A 25757-nucleotide genomic window follows, 5' to 3' on the forward strand; every position below is an offset into this window, starting at 1 on the left:
TCAGAGTTATTTGAAAATTAGCAGTCCTATCAACAATGGGAAAGTAAGTTACAAAACTGTATTAATTTAATTTAAAATTTTTAACAGACTTCAGTTGTGCAGCTCAACAGTTAAATGCCAGTCAGAGTACACATAGGTTCAGTTTTGTAAATCATACTATAAAGACGGTAAATATGCCAAAAGTACGTCATTCAGTCAATTTAAAATCAAAACTAACAAGTTACATTTCAGAATTTAAAGAAGATGGTTTATCAACTGACAATAAAATATTATTTTGTAATTTGTGTCAGTGTGCAGTATCATCTACACAAAAGTTCCTGGTGCAACAACACATTACAACTAGTAAACATCAGGCCAACAAACAACTAAATTCCAAGCAGAGACAATTGTTTTTAACACAACCAACAACATCGAATGTAAGATCTGACTTTAACATCGACCTGTGCCGTTCTCTCATCTCTGCTGATATTCCTCTCTACAAACTAAAGAATAAGGTCTTCAGGGAATTCCTTGAAAAATATACTCAACATACAATCCCGGATGAGTCAACACTTAGGAAGACGTATGCTCCATCCATCTACGATGTGACAATACAGAAGATAAGAGATGAAATTAAAGATAGTTCAATTTGGGTTTCCATTGATGAGACTCCCGACAAAGAAGGTAGACTTGTTGGTAATGTAGTTATCGGTTTGTTAAGTGAACAATATTCTGAACGAATTCTTTTACATTGTGATGTTCTAGAAAAGTGCAATAACAAAACTATAGTTAAACTGTTCAACGAAGCTATGGGTATCCTGTGGCCAAAGGGTATTATGTACGATAATCTGTTACTCTTTATTAGCGATGCTGCCCCTTATATGGTCAAAGCTGGACAAGCATTATCTGTTGTATATCCTAAATTGACTCATTTTACTTGTGTGGCGCATGCATTTCATCGTGTGGCAGAAGTGGTCAGAGACAATTTCCCTAAAGTAGATTTGTTGATTTCATCAGTGAAAAAAGTATTTCTCAAAGCTCCCAGTAGAGTTAACGTGTTGAAAGAAATGTACCCTGAAATTCCATTGCCACCAAAGCCAATTTTAACTAGATGGGGTACATGGCTAGAAGCAGTTGAATATTATGCCGAACATATAGACTCTATTAACAATGTTCTCCTTGCATTGGACTCTGAAGATGCAGTCTCAATTGATACTGCGAAAACAGTTACCTGTGACATAAGTGTGAAGAATGACTTAGCTCACATTCAGCATACATTTTCATGCATCATAAAAACGCTCAAAAGTCTCCAAAATAGGCACCTTTCACTATCTGAAAGTTTTGAAATTATAAATAGTACTGTGGAACAACTGAATCGTGGTAGAGGTAAAGTTGCAGATGCAGTAAGAGCTAAGGTGGACACTGTACTTTCAAAAAACCCTGGATATGAAGAACTACAAAAGGTTGTTGCTGTGATGAGTGGTGAATCAACAGTGAAGATTAACTTGGACTTATCCCCAGCAGACATTGTGAAATTGAATTATGTACCAGTTACTTCTTGTGACGTCGAACGCTCTTTTAGTCAGTATAAATCTATCCTCAGAGACAATAGAAGAAGATTCACTTTCCAGCACTTGAAAGAAATGTTTGTAACCTATTGTTATGGTAACAGACAATAAAAATTGTGTTTTGTTGAAACTACATTGGAAGATAAGGTACGTCCATTATATTTTTTGTTTAGTTTGATTAAAATGTACCAATATTTAACGTACATAGTCATTTTTTTATAATTTTAAGTCCATATTTTGGTAAAAATAACTACATATATATTTGCATATTTCATATATTTTTAGTCCATATAAATCCGTTCCCTGGTGATTACAATTCTAGATTAACTAAATGAAGAGGCTCATAAGGAGACAGTGAAATGTCGCGGAAGGTACTTGAAATTGTTGATGATATATATAACTTATTAAAGAGTTATCAATCGGAAACAGTCGAAAAATATTATACTCTGGACACCAATGAGAATGAATGATGACAATGTCTTGCCTCATGTAAAAATACACTGAAAATACAAATACTACGTCAGAAGAGAATTTAAGTACTTCACAGGGTACGTCCCGAGTCAATGACTTTAAAGTAAAAATGTTAAATAACAGAGTATTGGATTCTGCCAGGTGTACCGACAAATAAAAACTTTAACCTTCTGTCTTGCAGCAGTATGAAACATAACTTCACGTGGTTAACACACCAAAGTCAACTGTCCGAAGATTGCAACTCATAAGTCGTATTTGGTGGTATGATTTTGGACATGTTCAATGATGATCATGTGGGTTCCATAAGGACATGCCTTTCAGCACGTCAAGGGACCTGTATAGTGTCGTCCAATCCTAAGGGGCAACTACACTTTCCTACTCTATAACGCCGGTGGTTTCTAAAGCTGGAAAACTTACTACTTATTCTCCAAAGTATTGCGAAACGCATTTTCCAGAGTGACAACCTTGTAGTAAAATAGACTTCGTCAGGGATTGTGACCAAAAAAATTTGGATACAATTGTTACGACAAGTATTCCTTCCTAATTCTGTAACATGCAATCTTCTACTGTTGAACTCGTATGGTGTCCACTGCGACGAAAATACAATTAATCAACTGTTAGAACAAGGGTACTGGTCTTGGAAAACTAGCAGTTAAAAATCATATTACTTATGAGTTGCAATCTTTGGCCAGGTTCTTCTTTCGATTGTATAAGCATATGATTTGCTACATTTCTCATAATGTAGATTTTTATGATTCATCTGATACATTACAACAACGTAAAACAATACACTACAGTCGCTTGTTTACCAGCAGTTTCCTTCTCCACGATTCCAACAGGCGCTTGGGTGTTTGCTCAATTGGGATCCAGAAGTGGACAACGTTTTCAAAACACTACAGAGTACTGTAACCGAAATGTACATGGGATATGTGCAAAATCAGCCTATTTAAAGTCCGGGTGGTGTAATGAAAATTTGTGTTCCCAACATTTTGCATTACCTATCTCTGTTGTGCGACATATGTTTCTGGATAAAAACAAATCAGATTCTGGATTACGATGCATTACAAAATAACATGACCACATCATCGTTTTCCTTCTTATGCATTAATGGCTAGTTGAAGGTGTTTCCTTGCTGTTTGAATCCTCGTGTCCTGCCCTGTGTATCGCACTTGATAATTAGGATTATTCATATTTTATTATGCTGCTGATTCCACAAAATATTTAAGTTTAATTTTCATTGTTTTTTACCTCAGGTGAAGGTTTACTTGTAAGAGTATAATAGGGATGGAGCTGACATGACACGAAGGCGCTAAAATGAAGCCTAAGTTTAAAATACGAAGGTGCTATAATGATGCCTAATAAGAGTACAACTGCTCTAACACCCCACAGTGTGCCAAAATTTAGACTAAGAGTAAAAAACGAAGGTGCTAAAAACCCCGAACGGCTCTATAATCATACCTATAGTAGGGAGCAAGAATATTGGCGGATGGAGGTATACCCCTTCATACTACCCAACCCACGTTCCACCCCTACTTTAGCCGTAAACGTTCTTCGAAGTGTCGCTTCCGAAACATCTTTCACTCCTCGCTACGTAACCTAAAGTCAGTAACATCGAAATAGTGTTTATATATAAACACTGTCTGTGTGTCAGTATTTAGTGTAATTTATATGCGCAGCATTATAATTATTTCATTAAACAACAGCACATGTGAACCCTTCATTTGTTACCATACAAACTACTGGTATACAATATGTGACATGATTTTATAACTACTATACTGATATCGAATAGCATTCGTATTTTGAGGTGAATGAACTAAGAAAATCAGTTTAATTCATATCTTTCAAGTTCGACAGTCTTAGAGAGGATTTGGCGCACACAAGACATGGACTCGACTCCACGCAGGAGGAGATGAAGAGGCTAGTGCAAGAAAATGACCATCTCAAACAGGAAGTGAGTGATCTGCAGCAGTACACACGCAGAGAATATAATGATATTTGGTGTTCCGGAGATCGATGAACATTCAACTTATGAAGTCATTGAGCAAATATCGGAAGTCATAGGCGGTAGTGAATTGGTGCAACATGATGTAAGCGTAGCACATCGCATACCATCCAGGCCAAGGCAGACGCGTCCTATTGTCATCCGCTTCGCCAAGAGTAGAAGTCGTGATGAATGGCTCCAGCTGTTCAGAAATGAGGCCAAAAATGATGGCAGCGGTCCTGGGATTGCGACAAAGAAAGTCAACAGGGACATTCCGGCAGGAAGAATCACAGCAGTGACCAGAGACCTTTTGAACAAGACAAGGGTTGCAAGAAAAGATGAAGCCAGTCCCGTGAGTAAAATCACTAATGTTGACGATGTAAATGGTATTGCGTCGGTACCTAGGTTTTATTTTATATAATATAATTGACTTCACAATGACTAGTAATACTATATTACATGAAATCCATGTGTTATCAGTGCAAATTTAATAATAATAACACAATGTTTTTTACTTCACTGCAATGATTATACTGCCATTATACTATCAGATCTTAAAATATTTCACTTAAACTTATAGTGACCTAATTCCTGTTTTCCTCATTCTCTTAATAACCAGAATTTCAATCATATTACGAAAATTTTAATTTGTTGTATTAAAGTTTTTTTTTTAAGTATTCGTAAACACTATAAATAATTCCTTTCGCTTGGCTCCCTTTCTAGACATGTCGCTCAACTAGGCACAGAAGCAATTCCACTGTTAGTATTGAAAATTACTGTTTGAATATCTACACAGTGAACAGACAACAGCTACGATGACTACTCTCTCAATACAAAACAATTGGCTTGCAAGCTACTACACCCGAACGCATCGACACACTGCCAGTCAGTCATCCCAATGGACAGGTCAGAAGAGAGAGGGTGGTACGTGCAAAAATGTGCTATGTACGACCCGCCAATATCTTTGCTCCCTACTATAAGGGTAAAAGACAATGGCACTAAAATCCCCGACAGTGCTAAGATATGGCCTAACAATAAAGCAATTGGGGACGACAAAAGTTTGATGAATTCCAAGTGCCGTAACATTCCACTGTGCATCTTATATTGTCTATGATTATATTTACACAATGACCGTCTGTCACTTTAACCCTTTCTTACCTATAGTTATCATATGGCAATAATTAAAGAATAGCATTTTTTTGCTTGTGTATTACATATGAATTTTGCTGCATAACTTCTATTTCAATACATTTTCATCAATACACTTTTGTTTCTAATGATGCCACTCCCATAACTTGGTCAGTGAATTGGTCTTAATACACCTATTTGTTTCAACATGGTTTGCGAGTGGAAAACCTCTTTTTCAAAGGCAAATGAACAGTAAACGGAAATAACGAACATGGTCCATTCACAATTATTTTAACATAAATAATATTTAAAGTTTCAGGACTTCAAAACGTATAGTTCATTGTTAACTTATTGTTATTTTTTATCACACAAGAGTGTAGCATTATAAAGCAATTATGTCACAAAATATTCTTTTCATTTTATGAATTATAACAATGCAAATAGTATACTTTGCTACGTTTTATAAACGGGAAGGACGCACAATTTAATAATTGATTATTTATTGGAAATAGAATCAGGCATAATATTTTCATACTATGTAGCACATGTTTACTTCATTTAGGGTATTCTTTTTTAAACGTTATAAATATTGTTGACCCATTATAAATATTTTTATCTTTGAATGTTCTTTGTTCCAAACAATTATTGAAAAACAAATCTACTTGCACTGAATATTCCATTGTGGATGAATATATATTGAACTATAAATTTGTCTCATTCACTGTTATGGACTTCTTGTGACTCGTCATTGGTGGGAGGAAGACTGAAATATTCTCTAGCAGTTGGAGAACTAACGTTCTTCAAAATTTGTTATTCCTTGTAGCTGTTTACAATGATGAATGGTTTGGTTTCCTCCTAGAATTCGCAATCTCTCGCCTCCAGTCATCAGGTACTTCTCACCTTGCTGTCTGTTTGACAAGTCACATTCCAGGTACGAGTGGGAATTGTGATCAACTGAGCATCAAACCTCTTCTTAGTATGTACTACATAATGACAAAATCTAAATACTGTAAAGTTCCTATTTTGTCCGGAACAAGAATCGTAGAAGATACAGAGTTCAACAACGCAGCTTAGTACAATTTTCATACAGAGGTGCCATAACTTAGAGCTAACTTCATCAGAACCTTTACTTTAAATATTTTCGTCATGCATGTAGAAAACAAATCTTCCTGTTGACAGCGTATGTTACAAGAATAAAAGGGCAGCTGTCGATGATAATAGACCTCAGTAGTTGAAATGTTTGGAACTGGTAATCCATGCAGATAGCCACTTTATACTCTGACTTACTGGAATTTAGACGTGCAGCCTGTTTTACTTCATTAAACTTCTGTCCTTTTCTCTTGTGCAATACATTCTTCCAAATCAAATTTTGTTTCTCCTTCTCAAAATTACCTAATTTACTTGCATCTTTTTCATTGCAAATTTCTGTTTTAATGTGTGAAATGTCTGCTAATGTATTTAGTGACAAGAATTACTCTGTATTGCTCGTAAGACACAGGGTTCGCAGGAAATTTCTCTAAGTGTAACTTGAACAGCTTAGAAATATTCAAGTCCTCTGGAAGATGCAATCGTGACGAGATTAGTGGACTTTCTGACCTCTAAGTGATTGAATGTGCTGACATAACTCTTCCTTCTGTGTGGGCTTTTCCAGTAGTAGCTAATGACGTTTTCAAAGTGACTAAACGTCTGCCTGTTATTCCACGCAGAGCAATAAATGTTTTATAGCAACCGGGAACATCAGTATTTTGCCCATCTTTGTTTCTTTGCATTTTAATCTGTAAGAAAAATTATCAAAATCAGCTTCGGCTTATGGAGGTACCGAAATTAGTCCTGAAAGGTGAGCATTTCGAGTGTCATGTGATGCTAATTCATTGATATGTTTAATAAGATCGCTTCTTTCACTTTGGCTTATTTTCTGAAAACGCGGAATACGAGAACATTTACAGTCTTCTCCCATAATATGACTCTTAGCACGTATTTTTTTTATGCATCTGTAACTTTTCTCTTCCTTCAATTTACACAACATGGAATGGGTCCGGATAATTATTTTTCTCTTACGTCACACATTATAAAAATATATTACACTATGTGCCATAAAATTGTAATAAAGGAAATAATTAATACCCTACCTCAGACATATGAACACTGGAATAGTACAGCTGTTTGTATTATGCTCACAAGCACTTCTAATGAAAATTAATATAATTTATTGTCACATGGAATAACAGCTAAACATAATACAATTATTTAATAATATTATTATTGTATAATACAGATCGTATTAGCATATGTAAAAAATAAACTAACCAGCAATGTGCTAATGGCTCTAACATAAAGTTTGTAACAGCTGTCTGCATTAGTTTCTGTGTTTAAAATGGACATTGTTCGTTCCTTCTTAGGATGGATGTGACATTGTTCATTCTTCCAAAGTATACAGAATACTGGGGACAATTTTCCTTCTTACATAAAACCAATGCAGCCACATGAAAGTACTCCCCTTCTACCATCAGATGGCACTATTAACTCCATTTCGATTTTTGGTGAACCTTGTTCATTATTCCCGTGTACCCTTCAAATATTTCTATATTTTTTAACTCTAATATGACATATTTTTAAATGATTGTAACTATACATGATCAGACAATGTTCCTGTGTAATTATTTAAAATAATTTCAGTATGCATTATTTATAAACAGTAATCAAAAATAATAATTACCATATGGCAACAATCGTCAAGTGCGGTCATATCGCTGTTATATACTGCGCAGTAATTAGTTCGACCAGAAGTTTATAATTAATGTTCTATATGTTTTTCATTGAGTGACAAAAATCAGACTGACAATATTACATATAGATTCTACAGCTACATATTTATTTTCCTCGCAGAAAATAAAAGCCTTCAGAAGCCCTAACAATAAATAGACTACTGTCACAAAAGACTTATGGCCTGTTTTTCCAAGTAATGTTTTTAACAAATGTTAAAATAACAACTGGTTTATTTTTTACGTTTTGTTAACATGTTTTCCATTTTTCCAACATATTTTTGTTTAAAATAACCAACACTTAACTTTAACTGTCGTTAATACTACTCAACAGCAATTGGTAATGATTTTGCATATGTAAGACAACTTCTTATTGGCTGATATTATTATTTAAATTCTGTTCTGTAGAGTAAGTCAAGAAACATGTGTAACCTGTTACAGTAGCCATGATTCATACAGTACAGACAGTTGATAAATGAAAGTTGCATTGACTACTATTGTATGATAATTATTATTATAAGTATGGTTATATTTTATAATGCTAAATATGAATTTATGTTTAGAGAAATCTCAGCATTATGACCACCAGGTGACAATAATTACACTAATGTGTGTGATGTCAACTGTACACAAAACCCCTAGGAGAATTCCGTACCATATAAAATTCTCTAATTCAGGTCCATGTATAAATTATATGTGATTTAGTCCTCAAGAAGCAATTGCTGCTCAAACATTTTATTATTTACTCACTGCGTATTTTGAAGCACTATTGACATCGGCTATAGCTCAAGAGCCAGTAACAGAATCTAGAGTTAATAGTACCTGATGATTTGGAACACGTGGCCTATTTCTGTTTGTAGGATATTCAAATCTGACTTAAATTTCTTGCCACGTTGAGATCGCACATTTCCTCAATTTTAAATGGATAATAGCTCAGCATCGCAATAAGTGTCAGTATGATAATCAGTTGACTTATAAAGATTATTTCCCCTATATTAATATTCCAAAATATCTTTTAAATTATATATTACCAGTCTTATGTCCGGTTTCACAAAGCTTCATTAAGGTTTTAATGTTTCATTAAATCATTTTTATATCTCACCAGGCATCTTTGGCCTAATAGACCATGTAAAGTTTTTAATTATTCATTAGTTGCAATATAAAATGGCGGAACGTTTCGACGCAGAATTGTTATATCTGGAACTGCTCCAAAATTAAGAGTCAAATGGAGATAATGTTAACCATTTAAAAACCGATCATTTTGAAAATTTGAATGACACAAAAATTCACAAATGATAAGTCATGAAGATCGTGGTACCGGTACTCAAAATTTTAGTACACACTGATCATAGGTTAGAATATCATAAAAACGGCTGTAACTAGTCAACTAGGTAACATACAACTGAGTTTTATTTTAAGATATGAAAGTGATTATTATAACTACATACCGGTACCTAAGAAATATTAGTAAATTAATACATAATGTGCATTCTAACATAACAAAACTTAATTGGTATATTAACTTTCATTTATTACAATTATATTATAGGTAGCGATGTTTGCACTAGCTTTAAAACTGAAGCGAAAGAGCTGGATTCCTGCTATTTATAATCGTTTTCTTTCCGATGGAAATTTAATTTTCCAGCAGGATAATCACACCGCCATAAACGTTCAAAGACGGTTCACGGAAAAACATGAAAAAAAGAGAAGGATTGACAAACATCGAGACATCCCACCTCAAAATCTAGATCAGTTCTGGGATCAAGTTCTGGCTGCCTGGGAAGATTTCACTAAGGACCAGAACTATTTCCGCGATCTGGCGGCCTCAATGCCCCGAAAATGCCAGGCAGTGATAGATGCCAGTGGCATGTGGTCTATATATTACATCCACATCTATATTTCTTTTATTTTTCTTTAATTTGTTTGTTTATCTTTGTTTTATTTTGGGAAGAAAATTGATCTCCCGAGAGTTTTTTAAATTCTCCTAGTGGAGCCAGAGTTGCGAAATAATTCGTTCCACTACACAAAATTAAAAAAAAATTGAAGAACGGTAACATGTATAAAAATTAGTTACGTTAATAAAAAAAAGTTTTCACCGTAAATCGAAAACACGGGCCCCACGAATGGCAAGCCAACTCACTACTGACTGCTCCATCGGAGAGCCATGACATAACCAGCATGACGAGGCACATATAGCTGCTCGACTTCAAGTCTACGGAGACAGCAAACACATAAACGTATTCGTGTAAATATTTTAATGTTCAATCCTAGTTAATGTTTCATTTGGACTGATTTTCTGAAGCTTGGTCAAACCGGCCCTTACTCTAAACATTCCTCAAAGAGAAACATAACATATTATTTTCACAACTTTTGTCTCAACAGCTGTGGTGTTATCCGCCATGTTTAACTGTTTCTTAAATGAGTTAACGGCCTGATATCCTACATTTAAAGTTAATAAACGGTTAAGAATCTGTTAGGCCAAACTGGTGTTGAACAAATGAAAAAACTGTATTTAACAAACTGTTGAAAGTTTAACAGTCGTTAAGTGTTCTAACAATACTTGGACAAACTGGCCATTAGAATTTATTCTAAATGTACAAACGATCCCCGGTGGTGAAATTTCTGATGCTGATGGTGATCGAATTGATATTGAAGATCTTCATCTCCAACGGGAGGTCCTAAACTGCACAATTCCTATTGAGGAGATTGATAAGGATGAATTTGAAGCTGCAGAAGACATTATCCTTTGAAACACTGGTGTCGAACTCACTGCTTCTGTAGACAATTGTATTCCTGATGTTAGTAGTCTAAGAGAAGACACTTCACATCATTCATCAGGCGCAGTTCCATCAAAGGATGCGATTAAAGTTGTTCCAAAGTGGAGGAAAGTAGACTTTGAAAGACCTGACTGCATTTCGAATGGTCTTATTCCAGATCCCCCTTTAAATGTTACTTCACCCCGTGAATATTTTTCAAGTCTTATTGGAAACGATATTACTTGTTACATAGCAGAGCAATCAAACTTGTATGCACACCTAAAAGATGGAATACCCCCAAATATTTCAACAGATGAAATTGGACATTTTACTGTATATGGGTGCTGTTCCAATACCATATGTATTGCTCATGTGAATGTAAATTTCCTCGTATTAGTGATGTAATGACGAGGGCTAGGTTTCAATGTTTGTGTACTGGGTATTGAATTCAGCTGTTGTAAATTTTGGCTTTTACATAGAAGGCATCGTTCACACAAAAACGATGTCAGTTTCACTTTCACTTTCACTTCTGAAATTCCAAACAACCATAGCAAACTCACACACAGTGGCTGAATGATAATAAGAAGCTCAGGCTTACTGCCTATGGCAAAAGATACGCTTGCCCATTGCTGATGTGCGATATGATGGAGTCTGTCATTGGCCACAGTACACTCCACAAAAACAAAGGTGCTCGATATTGTATATTGGGTTTCACACGGATAATCTATAACAAATGTAAAGTTGGATTGTGCCTGTATGTAAACAATGATTCCCTTCTAGACTTCCACAGCCAGTAGGCTTACTGGGAATCTCGAATAACAAATATACTGAACTAATATAGTTTTTCATAATTTTGCGATTTTATATTATTATACTATTTAGAGCATTTAATATTTGCCTTTGACAGTCTAAGTAGCCCAATATTTCAGTCAGATTGTTTCAATATAGTTGTGCTTCAAGTAAATAATATTCACAGCCTGTGGGCTTCTGGGTCACAAATTAAGAATTTACTCAAGTGATGTTTTGCACAATATGGTAGATTTAGGTTTTCATTCATTTATGTGCGCAGTGTAAGTTTGTGAGTACTTCTGTTTGGTTTTTTTTTTTAATTATTTAATGTGTAATGTAATTTGTAAATAAAAATAGATAATTTCAATTCCTATGTTATTAATTAATTTCAGTACATAATTTGCAATAAAATTTACCTTAGAAACTGTCAATATTTATGTAATTAATTGCATTACATAATTTGTAATAAAATGAAAATTTTAATGTGTACAGTTCACACTCCTTCTCATTGTTGCCATATGGTTATAATTATTATATTAATAACTGACGAGGAAATAATCAAACAAATGGCTGTAAAATGATATACAAGCCACAAATAATGAAGAAAAACTTTTTTTTTTTCTTTTTCTTGTAAATTTTATTCAGGTTAGAAAGGGTTATAACTAGTTCTTTATTTGAACTGAGTACAGATGCATCAAACTAGCTAGCTGTCTCGTTCTCCCCTACTGCTGTGCACTGTGGACTGGAACGGTACAGTTCAGTTCTAATAACAGTTGAGAACTCTGTATTCTGTATAAGAACACGGCTGTGTGTGACTGTCCTTTGTGATAAAGTATTTCTTCTATGATGAGCAGTACATTACTGGGCAAAGTTCTACATAGTCAAACTCGCGAGATGATTTATAATATGACTGAATTCAAGGAGAAAAAAAAAAAAAAAAAAAGCAAAGCCAGGATTTTTCGCATGGATGTTAAGAAGATGAGGAAAAGACTGGCAAGCAGCAATAGGAATTTCTAAGATGACGTTAACTAGGATTGTTGTTAACAACACTACATTCAAAATGGATGGCGTCATAGCACTGACTTGAGGGGGGGGGGGGGGGGGGGGGAATAATGAAATCACGGAAGAGAAGAAGAAGAAATTTAAAAAAAAATTGGATTTATAGTTGGGTTTAGATATTTACCACTTTTCAATCTAATTTATTCACTCTCAATTTTATTTTTCTTTGCATTGGAATCCCCTCCTGAGCACGAATCTTACTCACCAGACCCGGGCTAGTTTATATATAACATTGTATTAACTTGAATTCCTTTGAAATTTACTAGCAAAAAAATAAATAAATAATAATCAAATAGGCAAATAAAAGAAGTGAGTAGTGATTCAGTGGACAGTAGCAATAATAATTAATCATTTGTGGGGAGTCAAGAATAAGAATCAGAACAAGAAGATGAAATTAAACAAATTTGTATTGGATTTATAGTTGGGTTTACACATTTCAATTTAACACTTTTCAATGTAATTATTTTATTTTTTTCTGTATTGCAATTCTCTCCTAAGCACGAGCCTTACTCATTCAGGAGTGGGCTAGTTAATATACGTTTAATATAAACTTGTGTTCATTTGAAACTTTACTAGCAATAAACAAATAAATAAAAGAAGTGAGCAGCGATTCAGATGGAGATTTATCGGGAGTAAAGGAGATCCCTCTGGAATGGCTAAATAGAAACTTAATTGTGTCTTACTTTTATTGATTTGTTCTTATTGTGCAGATAAGTGATCTATTTTCCTTAGTTTAAAGTGAAAAATTGAAGTTTAATGACGACACTATAATCTACAATTTGGGTACATATAACTAAAACAATGATGAAACATCTTTGCAATTAGAAAATAAATCATAAAGACCAATAACATTAAACGAATTATTATGTATTAAAATACTGATCAATATATTATAGGGAGGGTGCATCTTGAATACATTGTCAAGAGGTCAACTTTTCAGATAATATGACTATACACGGGTATCAGAGCGTAGGTGGGTCAGCTCTACTACTTCCCCTGTCCAAGCAGCTTCCTAGTTTGAGGCATCTGTACATTAAGCATTCCTGATACTTTCCGGAAATGCTCTATCAGTGCCTATAACCAGCAGCTTATATGTCAAGATTTCTCAACTCAAATGCTTTCTTTCGCTGTAAAAAATTATTCAGCAATATATTTATACATATATTAATACAGTGGTCTGTAATTTCAATAACTGTGCTATCACATTCACATGAAAACATAACCTTGTAAAACTGGTTGCTTTGAGGTCGCCTTATTGCAATACAGCTGTCATTTAATCAAGTGTCCAAAGACAAATAAAGCATCACTCATAAAGCAACTAAGCCAAGAAATAATGGGAATAGGGTGCCCAGTTCCTGTTCCCTTCCATTGCATACATCAGTGACTACTAGCGCTGAGGTAGTTCTGGTGATTTCAGAAGTGAAAACCGTTCAATTTATTTTTTGTGGAAATGCATTTGATCTTATAAGCAAGGCATAATAAAACTCTAAATTAACAAAACTAATTCGCATATGCAAGGAGTATGTGCGCTAGTTTACTCCTAGTAACATATTTAACTAATCAGACTTCAGATTGAAGTACACTATGAAACAAATAAATGCAATTGATGTGTAAACGAATTGCCTTTACAAGTCGTCATACGTAACGTTATGCTTAATTATAGTTGCGAATGTAGAAATAAAGTAGTGATAGAGTAAACATTACCTATAATTTTAAAACATCAAAATATGCATGCGATGCAACTGAAAATTATTGACTCATGCATAAATGAATGTGCAAGAATTTCGTAATGAAGCACACTTAATTTCATTTAATTATACAATATTAGGTTCTGTAACAGTAATGAAATCTATATGGTAAAATTTTTGGTAATATACATCTCCTTTTTAGTTCTAATTGTGTATATTATCAAATATGTATTGTTTTCAACGCGACTCTGCTGTACCCAAAAATAATAATTTAATGTCAGGGATCGAGCAAATATTCCCCTCACTGGGTTCAAACTATCTCGTTTTTAGTTCCAATTGTGTATATTATCAAATATGTATTATTTTAAATGCGAATGTGACTCTCTGCTGTACCCAAAATTAATAATTTAATGTCGGGGATCGAGCAAATATTGTCCTCCCTGGGTTCAAACTGCAGACATATTCCGTGAATGCGACTGGTGTAGCCTTTGTAAACTACGTCCATAATTCCAAAGATGAAACTGTTGGCCTTGTGTTATTTCCGTCATCCTTTTGAGTCACATAGTACTTCCTGTCCAAAGATTGTAAATTCCATTGTTACTTTCATGCGTGCAAGAACAACCTAAACTGGGACCGCTAACGTTTTCCATTGCCCATGCCTCATTTTGTGTTCACGAAGTTTGAATTATGGGTCAAGAGAGAAAGGAAGTTTAAAAGGTAATTCTCGAGATTGCTGTTGACTGTACCACTACCGAGAGAGGTGCAGGAGGTGTTGGAAGGGCAATGGACGTCTATACAATGTGGGAGCCCAAGAAAGTGAAAGAAAAAGGTCTCTGCTATGGTACAGTTGATTGGGTGAATTAGTGGGAAAGGGGGGGGGGGGAGGAAATTAGATACCAGGCAGCTTTTCTGCGTATAGAAGGGTTGGTGAATGTTACTTATGTCCCGCCCACTATACTAATCCTAAACATATTTAGTATAACTTGTTGCTTGTGGGCCAATCCTAACCACGACTTCCACCCCTAAGAGAGCCAGTCCTTATATACCCGTCAGTCAAGGCCTTCTGACAAATAATAGCAACTGACAATATATATATATATCAGTCATGACAACCTCATAAAATATCCTGTCAATTCAATAATCGATTATTAGATTATTACCCATTTCAGCGAGTACTGATGACCGTTGCAAAATACGACAATTTGGTCCAGAGAGCATTCTCTTTTAGCAGAAAGATGATTTATGTAATATGCAGGGAAAGGATTTATATGTAAATACATATTTACTTATAAAGCTAATATAATTTATATTTTGCATTATCTTTATGTTTCACAATGTGTAGGGTTGAAAAATCCTACTTTTATTTTCCATATTTTTCCATATTTTAGAGTTTAGTACATATTTTCGTTAATTTCCATATATTTTCCATATTTCATATAAAACAGTCCATATTATATTAGGTTTAACAATAAAACAAAACAAAATTCCATTAACTTTTAAAAATACATTTCAACAATAGAGATTTAAACACATGTTCAGTAATCCCTTTAACATCAGAGTTATTTGAAAATTAGCAGTCCTATCAACAATGGGAAAGTAAGTTACAAAACTGTATTAATTTAATTTAAAATTTTTAACAGACTTCAGTTGTGCAGCTCAACAGTTAAATGCCAGTCAGAGTACACATAGGTTCAGTTTTGTAAATCATACTATAAAGACGGTAAATATGCCAAAAGTACGTCATTCAGTCAATTTAAAATCAAAACTAACAAGTTACATTTCAGAATTTAAAGAAGATGGTTTATCAACTGACAATAAAATATTATTTTGTAATTTGTGTCAGTGTGCAGTATCATCTACACAAAAGTTCCTGGTGCAACAACACATTACAACTAGTAAACATCAGGCCAACAAACAACTAAATTCCAAGCAGAGACAATTGTTTTTAACACAACCAACAACATCGAATGTAAGATCTGACTTTAACATCGACCTGTGCCGTTCTCTCATCTCTGCTGATATTCCTCTCTACAAACTAAAGAATAAGGTCTTCAGGGAATTCCTTGAAAAATATACTCAACATACAATCCCGGATGAGTCAACACTTAGGAAGACGTATGCTCCATCCATCTACGATGAGACAATACAGAAGATAAGAGATGAAATTAAAGATAGTTCAATTTGGGTTTCCATTGATGAGACTCCCGACAAAGAAGGTAGACTTGTTGGTAATGTAGTTATCGGTTTGTTAAGTGAACAATATTCTGAACGAATTCTTTTACATTGTGATGTTCTAGAAAAGTGCAATAACAAAACTATAGTTAAACTGTTCAACGAAGCTATGGGTATCCTGTGGCCAAAGGGTATTATGTACGATAATGTGTTATTCTTTATTAGCGATGCTGCCCCTTATATGGTCAAAGCTGGACAAGCATTATCTGTTGTATATCCTAAATTGACTCATTTTACTTGTGTGGCGCATGCATTTCATCGTGTGGCAGAAGTGGTCAGAGACAATTTCCCTAAAGTAGATTTGTTGATTTCATCAGTGAAAAAAGTATTTCTCAAAGCTCCCAGTAGAGTTAACGTGTTGAAAGAAATGTACCCTGAAATTCCATTGCCACCAAAGCCAATTTTAACTAGATGGGGTACATGGCTAGAAGCAGTTGAATATTATGCCGAACATATAGACTCTATTAACAATGTTCTCCTTGCATTGGACTCTGAAGATGCAGTCTCAATTGATACTGCGAAAACAGTTACCTGTGACATAAGTGTGAAGAATGACTTAGCTCACATTCAGCATACATTTTCATGCATCATAAAAACGCTCAAAAGTCTCCAAAATAGGCACCTTTCACTATCTGAAAGTTTTGAAATTATAAATAGTACTGTGGAACAACTGAATCGTGGTAGAGGTAAAGTTGCAGATGCAGTAAGAGCTAAGGTGGACACTGTACTTTCAAAAAACCCTGGATATGAAGAACTACAAAAGGTTGTTGCTGTGATGAGTGGTGAATCAACAGTGAAGATTAACTTGGACTTATCCCCAGCAGACATTGTGAAATTGAATTATGTACCAGTTACTTCTTGTGACGTCGAACGCTCTTTTAGTCAGTATAAATCTATCCTCAGAGACAATAGAAGAAGATTCACTTTTCAGCACTTGAAAGAAATGTTTGTAACCTATTGTTATGGTAACAGACAATAAAAATTGTGTTTTGTTGAAACTACATTGGAAGATAAGGTACGTCCATTATATTTTTTGTTTAGTTTGATTAAAATGTACCAATATTTAACGTACATAGTCATTTTTTTATAATTTTAAGTCCATATTTAATTCCATATTTTGGTAAAAATCCATATTTAATTCCATATTTTGGTAAAAATAACTACATATATATTTACATATTTCATATATTTTTAGTCCATATAAATCCGTTCCCTGGTAATATGTTTCTAAATTAGTCTTTTAAATACCGCTACAATCTTTAATATAATTTGGTCCAGGGAGCATTCTCTTTTGGCACAAGGTTGATTTATGTAACATCAAAATACATGGTAAGTAATACTTTATACCTTGAATATTACTAAAGGTAATTCTTACTCACAACAATGATAAATGCATTCGGTTCAAACTCATATAACTGCCATGTCACGCTTCAACAACTACATCTCTCTGGTCAATTGTGGACTCCTCCATACCTGAACTTGTTGAAAGGCTGTGTGGTCCAGGGGTAGGTGTGCAGCTGCAGCATGCAATCCTCCATGACAGAGGCGTGGCTATTTACGCAGAGCACAGCCTGCGGGTTCGATGCCCCCAGTCATGCAGCAACCACTTCAGACGGATGCACCTCTTGTTCCCCAGGTAGAAGCTATGATGCTTGCTTCGGCAATCTAGATGGCTTGGAGCAGTCGTGTTCCTCCTGCTAGGTCAATGGATATATGTAAGGGTCTACGCACCAGAGAAGGTAAAATCCAAATATAGGTTGCCAAGGCGCACACGCGCAAGGCTACTACGTAAATCAAATTAAGCATGTATGCAGCCAACACTACACTCCTTAGCAATGAGAGAAAAGCTGCTAACATGTATTTGAAAAAGTTGTAACTGTATGAAATCGTGGATGTAGTTTACAGACAGAACACCAGAGTCGCATTGACACGATGCTTCCAGCTCAGGAAAACCGTACGGCAAAGAAACTGTTGACCAAACAAATTATTACCTGGGTTCGATATGGAACATGTATAAGTACCACAGATACGCAAATAATCGTACAACTAGGATATATAATGCCCGATGAGCATGCACAATGTTGTGTCTAGAAGTTAGAAATTGTGGGCCGGCCCATTCTTTTTGCCACTAAGTGTACATGTTTACATACCAAAATTAAGATGGCACAAGTTGCATTGCTAATCTCTGTGCGTTACACTTCTCAAAAAAAGAAACTTGAAAAGTATTACTAAGAATTTTTAAACAGTACAATTCTATTATTGAAAATAGAATGTTGGTAAACAAAACCTAGGACGGTGATCAAAACATGTCATTACCTGCATGTTACATACTTGTCTTGCCTGCATTACAATCACTAAACTCATCTTCGATTTGTTCTATTCTGGGGAGGCCAAGCAATGCTCCGTATTATGTGCTGTTTAGTAACAATTCACTAATAATCTGTACGAGTACAGCGATTTCTACTAGATTATTAATCGGATTTTGTTCATATTCAGTATCTACGAGTCAATTTATCATGGAATGATGTATATGAAATTAATAATATCAGTAATAGCCTGTGTATAGCAACTCCTACTAAACAATTGGGCAGAGTTTCGTCATATTCACTATATGCCAGTAAATCAGAGAATGACATATATGAAACTTTTAGTACTACTACTCTCTATGTAGACATCTCAAAACTGCCTTTCCTGGACTATGGGTAATACTGATGTCTCATTTCTCATCTACCTTGCTCTGAATGAAATAGAAATGTGACAGATGTTCATCATGTGAACTTACCGCAAGTTACTTTTTAAATATTTTACAACATCTTGTTTCTGTTTCTCTTACAATTAATTCACAATTATTACGAATTCATGGATGATCAAGGTTGCAATTTATACTGCAACACAGAATAGGGTCTCATTTTTCCAATAGGATTAATTCTCGCAACACTTGCTATAAAACATTTCATTTCTTCTTTAGGCTGTGGCATGTGCGAACACTGCTGCTATATAAAAAGGATAATGTCCTGCTTTAATACGATTTCAAATCACTATTTCTCATTACCTGCATTGACATTAAATGTAACTTCATTCATGGTATCAATATAAAGTAGGCCTATATTGCATCAATGCAATGAACGTGACAATGTTCTTATGACTTCTAACCTTGCCTACTTTTGTCAACGTTATTATTTCTACACATTATATATATTGTATTAATGTTTCTATTAACATAATTAAAATTTATGAGCCATTTTCAAACTACTGATGAAAACAAATTAACATAAAAAATCTACTATCGCCACATTCTTTGTCAGCTTATTACATCACTATCACCAGGACCTTCTAAATCAACGGACACTGGCATCCAAGATGGTGGCTGGGACTTATTTTAACAAAAATTCTCATTCAAATTAATAATAAAGTTTCTTATCTACATAAATGGACACACTACATTCGGTAACCTAAAAATGACACCAATAATAAAAGAAAAATGACTAAAATCTGCAATATATAGTTATTATTATATTATGCGTATATGTTATGAATACTGGCTATTGACCATTTTCATCTCCTGTAAACCAGGTTTTCATTTTTTGCTTCTATTTTTAAATAAAATGGTTATTAGACGTTTCGGAAACTCAACTATAGACAACCTCGTTCATAAAGATGAATCTTTACATAGCGTCACTTGCATGAAATAATGCCTACCAGGTTTAACTCAATTCAAAACAGCTGTAGATCAGGCACCAAGAACAAAACATTGCATCATCAGCCTTGCGTTTAATTGTTATTTTAATTTAATTATATATGCGTATATATTTTTATTTTTGTTTACTTATTTAATCTGGTGTAGTTAAGGCCACTAGACCATCTCTTTTACATCACCAGGAATAAAATAATATAATACAAAATAAAAAAATAACTATAAACAAAGTAAAACCTAACCTAAAATATATACATGCTAGAGTCACACTAACTTTAAATGAGTTAGCATTGTCTTCAAGTTTACAAACTCGCCCCTTGGTCCCTGTACACCACATAGTGTTGACCCAATGTTCTACAGATCTCACATTTCATCTCTGGGGCCAGTGACTTAAATTTCAAGTGCCTTGTATTATTCGTGAGCGTTAGAGTACAAAAACAGCATTACAACCTTTCTGCTATCTCTTTTCCTCCCCACCGCAAATGTGACGTTACACAGAGGCAGAGATAAAATGATACAAGATCCGAACATTAATGTGAAGCTGTCCTGACACGCATGTCACGTAATTTCATGATTATGTGTACTTGAACTTCAGAGAGAGCTGACGAGAAATAGGGAATTCCCTTGTTAACAGTCTTAACTCGTTGAGGTGTCGTCAGCAAAAATGTATCTCTCCATCAGTCATACCATAGAATCAATATGTACGTCGTCATGTAATTTAATTTTTATAATATTTTTTTACCCCTTGACCACTATACGCCAGTTTATATCATACTAAGTTTTTTTTTTTTTTCAATATGACTTGTCACTATTCACTATAGTGCCTCACTGTATCCACTGATCTTTATTTCAAATAAAATAACATTAACTTATTCACTATAGTTTCTCACTGTATCCACTGATCTTTATTTCGAATAAAATAGCACTATTCACTACAGTTTCTCACTGTAATTCACTTATGCTTATTTGAAATGAAATGCCACTATGCTCTATAATATACCACTGATGCTTATGTAGAATCTACTGATACATTAACAAGAAATTAGATTGGCTCCAAAACTAGGAATGATTAGGATTTTACAACTTGGAGAGCACAGCAGCTTACTTTTTTTAACTTGGAACACTTGCAATGGGTTTCATTCTTATCTTTCAGTGCCTGCTTTTCATTTTAGACCTTACACTATTTATTAATGAATATGTTGGCCAATACATTGCTGCTAACCCATACTCCTTGTTAAAGTTTCAACTTTCCTTGGAAAACTTATAAATGTACTGTCCCTATATTCAAATTTAGGCTATCTTCTCTGGTAACGAACTATAGATCAAAATAATATTTTATACAAAACAACGACCTTGTTTGGTCGGTTCACGGTGGATGCTTCTTGTCCACTTATATCTTAAATCTTTATCTTTCGGAAAAAAAAACAATACATGTAGGCCTACCAACGGACTTTCTTAATGATAATTCCATTTACAATCTGGGACATTACACGTCCGAGGCATTTTAACGTTTAGTCTAGTAATAACATATCACATTCTTCACTACCAAAAACAATAACACCAAATATAAGGTTGCAATTCTGTTATCATATGCTAACTTATAAACCTCTCAACAATTACACTAGAAGCCAATGATACAAGAAACAAACAGTTACATCAAGTAAACATGCCTCCACAATTATTGCGTTACTGCTACACTGTCAAACATGTCTAATCACTTCCAGTAGCAGTTCCTGTACTATTTAGAAGGTCCTGCTATCACCATCCCGTCAAGATGTGTTAACTTTAGCAAATAAAAAATATTCTGCATTCTATGACCACATGTATGTAAGACTCCTAGAAAACGAAATGTGAAAAAATCTGTAATAACTGAAGAAAAATATTTTTTATGGACCCAGAAGTGAAAAAAATGTCCTACCCAAAAAATTAAATTAATGAACAAAAATATTGACATTACAACTCTATTTCGTTGTCTCTTATCTGGTAGAATATTATTTTAGAACATAAATAGAGTTTTTAACTTATTAAGTTCGCAAAAACGAATAGGACATGTAGACAACGCATTTTCCAAATACATGGTAATACTTTAAACCTTGAATATTACTAAAGGTAATTCTTATTCACAACAATGATAAATGCATTCGGTTCAAATTCCTATAACTGCCATGTCACACTTCAACAACTACATCTCTCTGGTCAATTGTGGACTCCTCCATACCTGAACTTGTTGAAAGGCTGTGTGGTCCAGGGGTAGGTGTGCAGCTGCAGCATGCAATCCTCCGTGATAGAAGCGTGGCCATTCAGGCAGAGTACAGGCTGCGAGTTCGATGCGGAGGTCAGCCCCCAATCACGCAGCAACCGCTTCAGACGGATGCACCTCATGTTCCCCAGGTAGAAGCTCTGAAGCTTGCTTGGGCAATCTGAGCACTCGTGTTCGTCCTGCTAGGGCAATGGATACAGGTACTCTCTCAATAAGGGTCCAGGCACCACAGAATGTATTAAACCCAATGTAGGAGTCAAAGAGCTCTAATAAATAAACGGGAAGAAAGAAATCTAAAAACTCAGTAGAATCTGGTTTATACATAACTGTCGTCAATTGTGGACTCCTCCATACCTGAACTTGTTGAGAGGCTACATGGTCCAGGGGTAGGTGTGCAGCTGCAGCATGCAATCCTCCGTGACAGAGGCGTGGCTATTTACGCAGAGCACAGCCTGCGGGTTCGATGCTCAGCCCAGCCCCCAGTCACGCAGCGACCACTTCAGACGGATGCACCTCTTGTTCCCCAGGTAGAAGCTCTGAAGCTTGCTTCGGCAATCTAGATGGCTTGCAGCAGTTGTGTTCCTCCTGCTAGGACAACGGATATACGTAAGGGTCTAGGCACCAGATAATATACTAAACCCAATGTAGGAGTCATTGGGCTCTAATAAATTAACAGAAGAAAGACATTTAAAAACTCCAGTTTAACTGAACATAGTGGGCTGCGAGTTCATAAGGGCTCTTTCAACAAAGTGACTAGAATATTAGGTAATTTCCTAGAAGACGGGCAAAATCCATCACAAAAAAAAAAAAAAAAAAAAAGATGGAAAATCAAATATATATCTATATTTTTAAAGAGGAAAAAGCCCTCCAAAATAATCAAAATATAATTAATTTTTCACCTTTGATTTTTTTGGCGTTTGGTGGCATTCGAACTTCATAGTTGGCAGTACTTCTTGTGGCAGTTTTCGTCCGCACTTTACCCTCAAAAATCACTAAAACACAAATCATAATTTATCACCTTATCAAATAAAATTTCATAATTCGTTTGGCATGTTTCTTAATTGAAATTATGAAATGGCGTTCTTGTGCTTCACATTTAATATAATTTCTTTAAACCACATAAAAAACAGTGTTCTCCTCAACAATTCTTATTCACCAGCGAAAGAACTAAACCAAAATCGACACAATATTTAATACTTTGTTCTAATTTCACACATCTTTCACAAAATGACAAACTTTCAATAGTTTCAACCATCAGACATAATATAACCACCACTCACGTCAAACAACCAAGAACAACTGACAACATCATTATCCATTCAAAATTATTGAAAATTCTAGAACAAGTGACGACTATAACCAATCAAATCGAAAGAAAATCATAAAATGACAAAGTTTCAGTAGCTTTAGCCATCAGACACGTCAAACAACCGACACCGTCATTATCCATTCAAAACTAATGAAAATTCTACAACAAATGACAACTATAACCAATCAAATTAAAAAGAAAATCACGGCGACACCTAGTATAAAAACCTAGAACTAACATTTAAGTCACTAAACGATCACTAACATTTAACTCTGGAGTAAAAAAAAAACTACATTCAAACAAGTGCCCGTCTTTTATGAAATTACAAATGTCCCGCGAGTAGACTAACCAAGATGTCTTTAATACTGTTAATTGCATCTGATCCATACATTTCAAGCATGGAAGAGTCTATGCATAAAGAAGTGTACATCTATAATTTTGAAAATGAGTTAAGCGATGTTAGTTCAGATTCTGAACCGACAGTTGTAATGGTTATGTTTCCCAGTCCGAATTGTCTACGATGTCAATATTATGTCTACTTCATTGTAATTCGTATCCATCGCTTTCACCGTCATCTTGACGGGATAATAAAAGCCTCAACTAACCTAACCTAAGTGCGTCGGTGTCTATTCCTAAATCGGCAGAAGTCGCTCAACGCTCGTTTAACCCAAGATTTTACTTTAGCCCCAACCTCTACCATTACTTACATATTAAAAACTAACCTTTTTGCTTCACACAATTGAACTTCGGCAATTCTGACATCCATCGTTATTTTCTACTTCAACAAACAGATGCATTAGTCCCTCTAGCACACATGAAACAGTTGACTCTAATCTGAGGACGTTCAGAAAGCGATCATCAAATTCGTAGTACACTCCAAGACAGCATTTTCAAATGTAGTGTTGCCAATAGCATGTTGCATAAATATTACAAGTTTCCAATACAAGTTTTATGAAAGCAACAATTTTGTCTCAAGTTTACTTTATTACATTCTAGATGGCACTCAAATGTGCGTGCGATTATAGACATTGATATTGATGCACAAAAACTATTCCACTTCTGCAATAGGACAAATATATTTCGTAATCCTTCAAGAAAAAAAAAAAAAAACAAACAAACATCGCAATCCAGAATACCTTGCGAAACTTCAGAACAACTCTGATCCATTGAGCTAATGTTGAGGTCACTTGCGTCTAGAGCCTACCATCAAAAGCTTCCACTTGAGTAAGTAGTTAGAATTTCACTCACCAGGTGGCAGTGGTGTTACAGTTTTCGTATTAATAGAATCTTTTGGAGCTAGATGGCGGCAACACTAAAGCCGAAATTAGTCATATCACAGAGAAACTTTGTGTAAATAGTGAATACAGTTTTATTTTAAAGGACACGCTACTATCCAAACATTGAGATTAGTATTATCCAATAGTTTAATATAATTACAAGTTTTTTTTCTTTTACATATCGTACTGTCTTTCAAATCACACGACACAGATCAAGGTTCCCCGAAAGGGGATTCAAATTCATATGTGAATCAGCTTCATGGTGTAGAAGACGAGACTTCTCATCTTGTCTTATTAAGAAGTCAAAAACCAAAAACATTATTCCCCAATAGACAAAGCAAACATTATTGCTCATTCCTTAGAAAACAAATTTAGACCGAATACCTCTCCAATCAATCAGACATTTATTGATAATACAGAATGTCAAGTTCAACAATATCTCAGCCATTCATCAACGAATACTATTTATTACTCCTACATCACCATCAGAGTTAAAATCTATAATTGCGGAACTCAAACGTAAGAAATCTGCAGGACCTGATAAAGTGACAACAGAGCCCTGGCAACAAGAGTATAAAGTAACAACTACTGTCAAGATCGGTCACCTCAATTAAAAATAAAATGTTCCTGCTTGTTAACCATCTCTGTTAAAGTAAAAGCATTTTAAGGCTGACACTTATGTACCATACACGTTCCCGTTAATTAAAAAAAAAAAGTCATATCACATTCACCCATAGGAAACCTAAATTACCAGATTGCTGCCTTCGTCTCTTCTCAGAAAACATTTACTACAAGAATGAA

This window comes from Periplaneta americana, chromosome 6, assembly GCF_040183065.1.
Source record: "Periplaneta americana isolate PAMFEO1 chromosome 6, P.americana_PAMFEO1_priV1, whole genome shotgun sequence".
NCBI lineage: Eukaryota > Metazoa > Arthropoda > Insecta > Blattodea > Blattidae > Periplaneta > Periplaneta americana.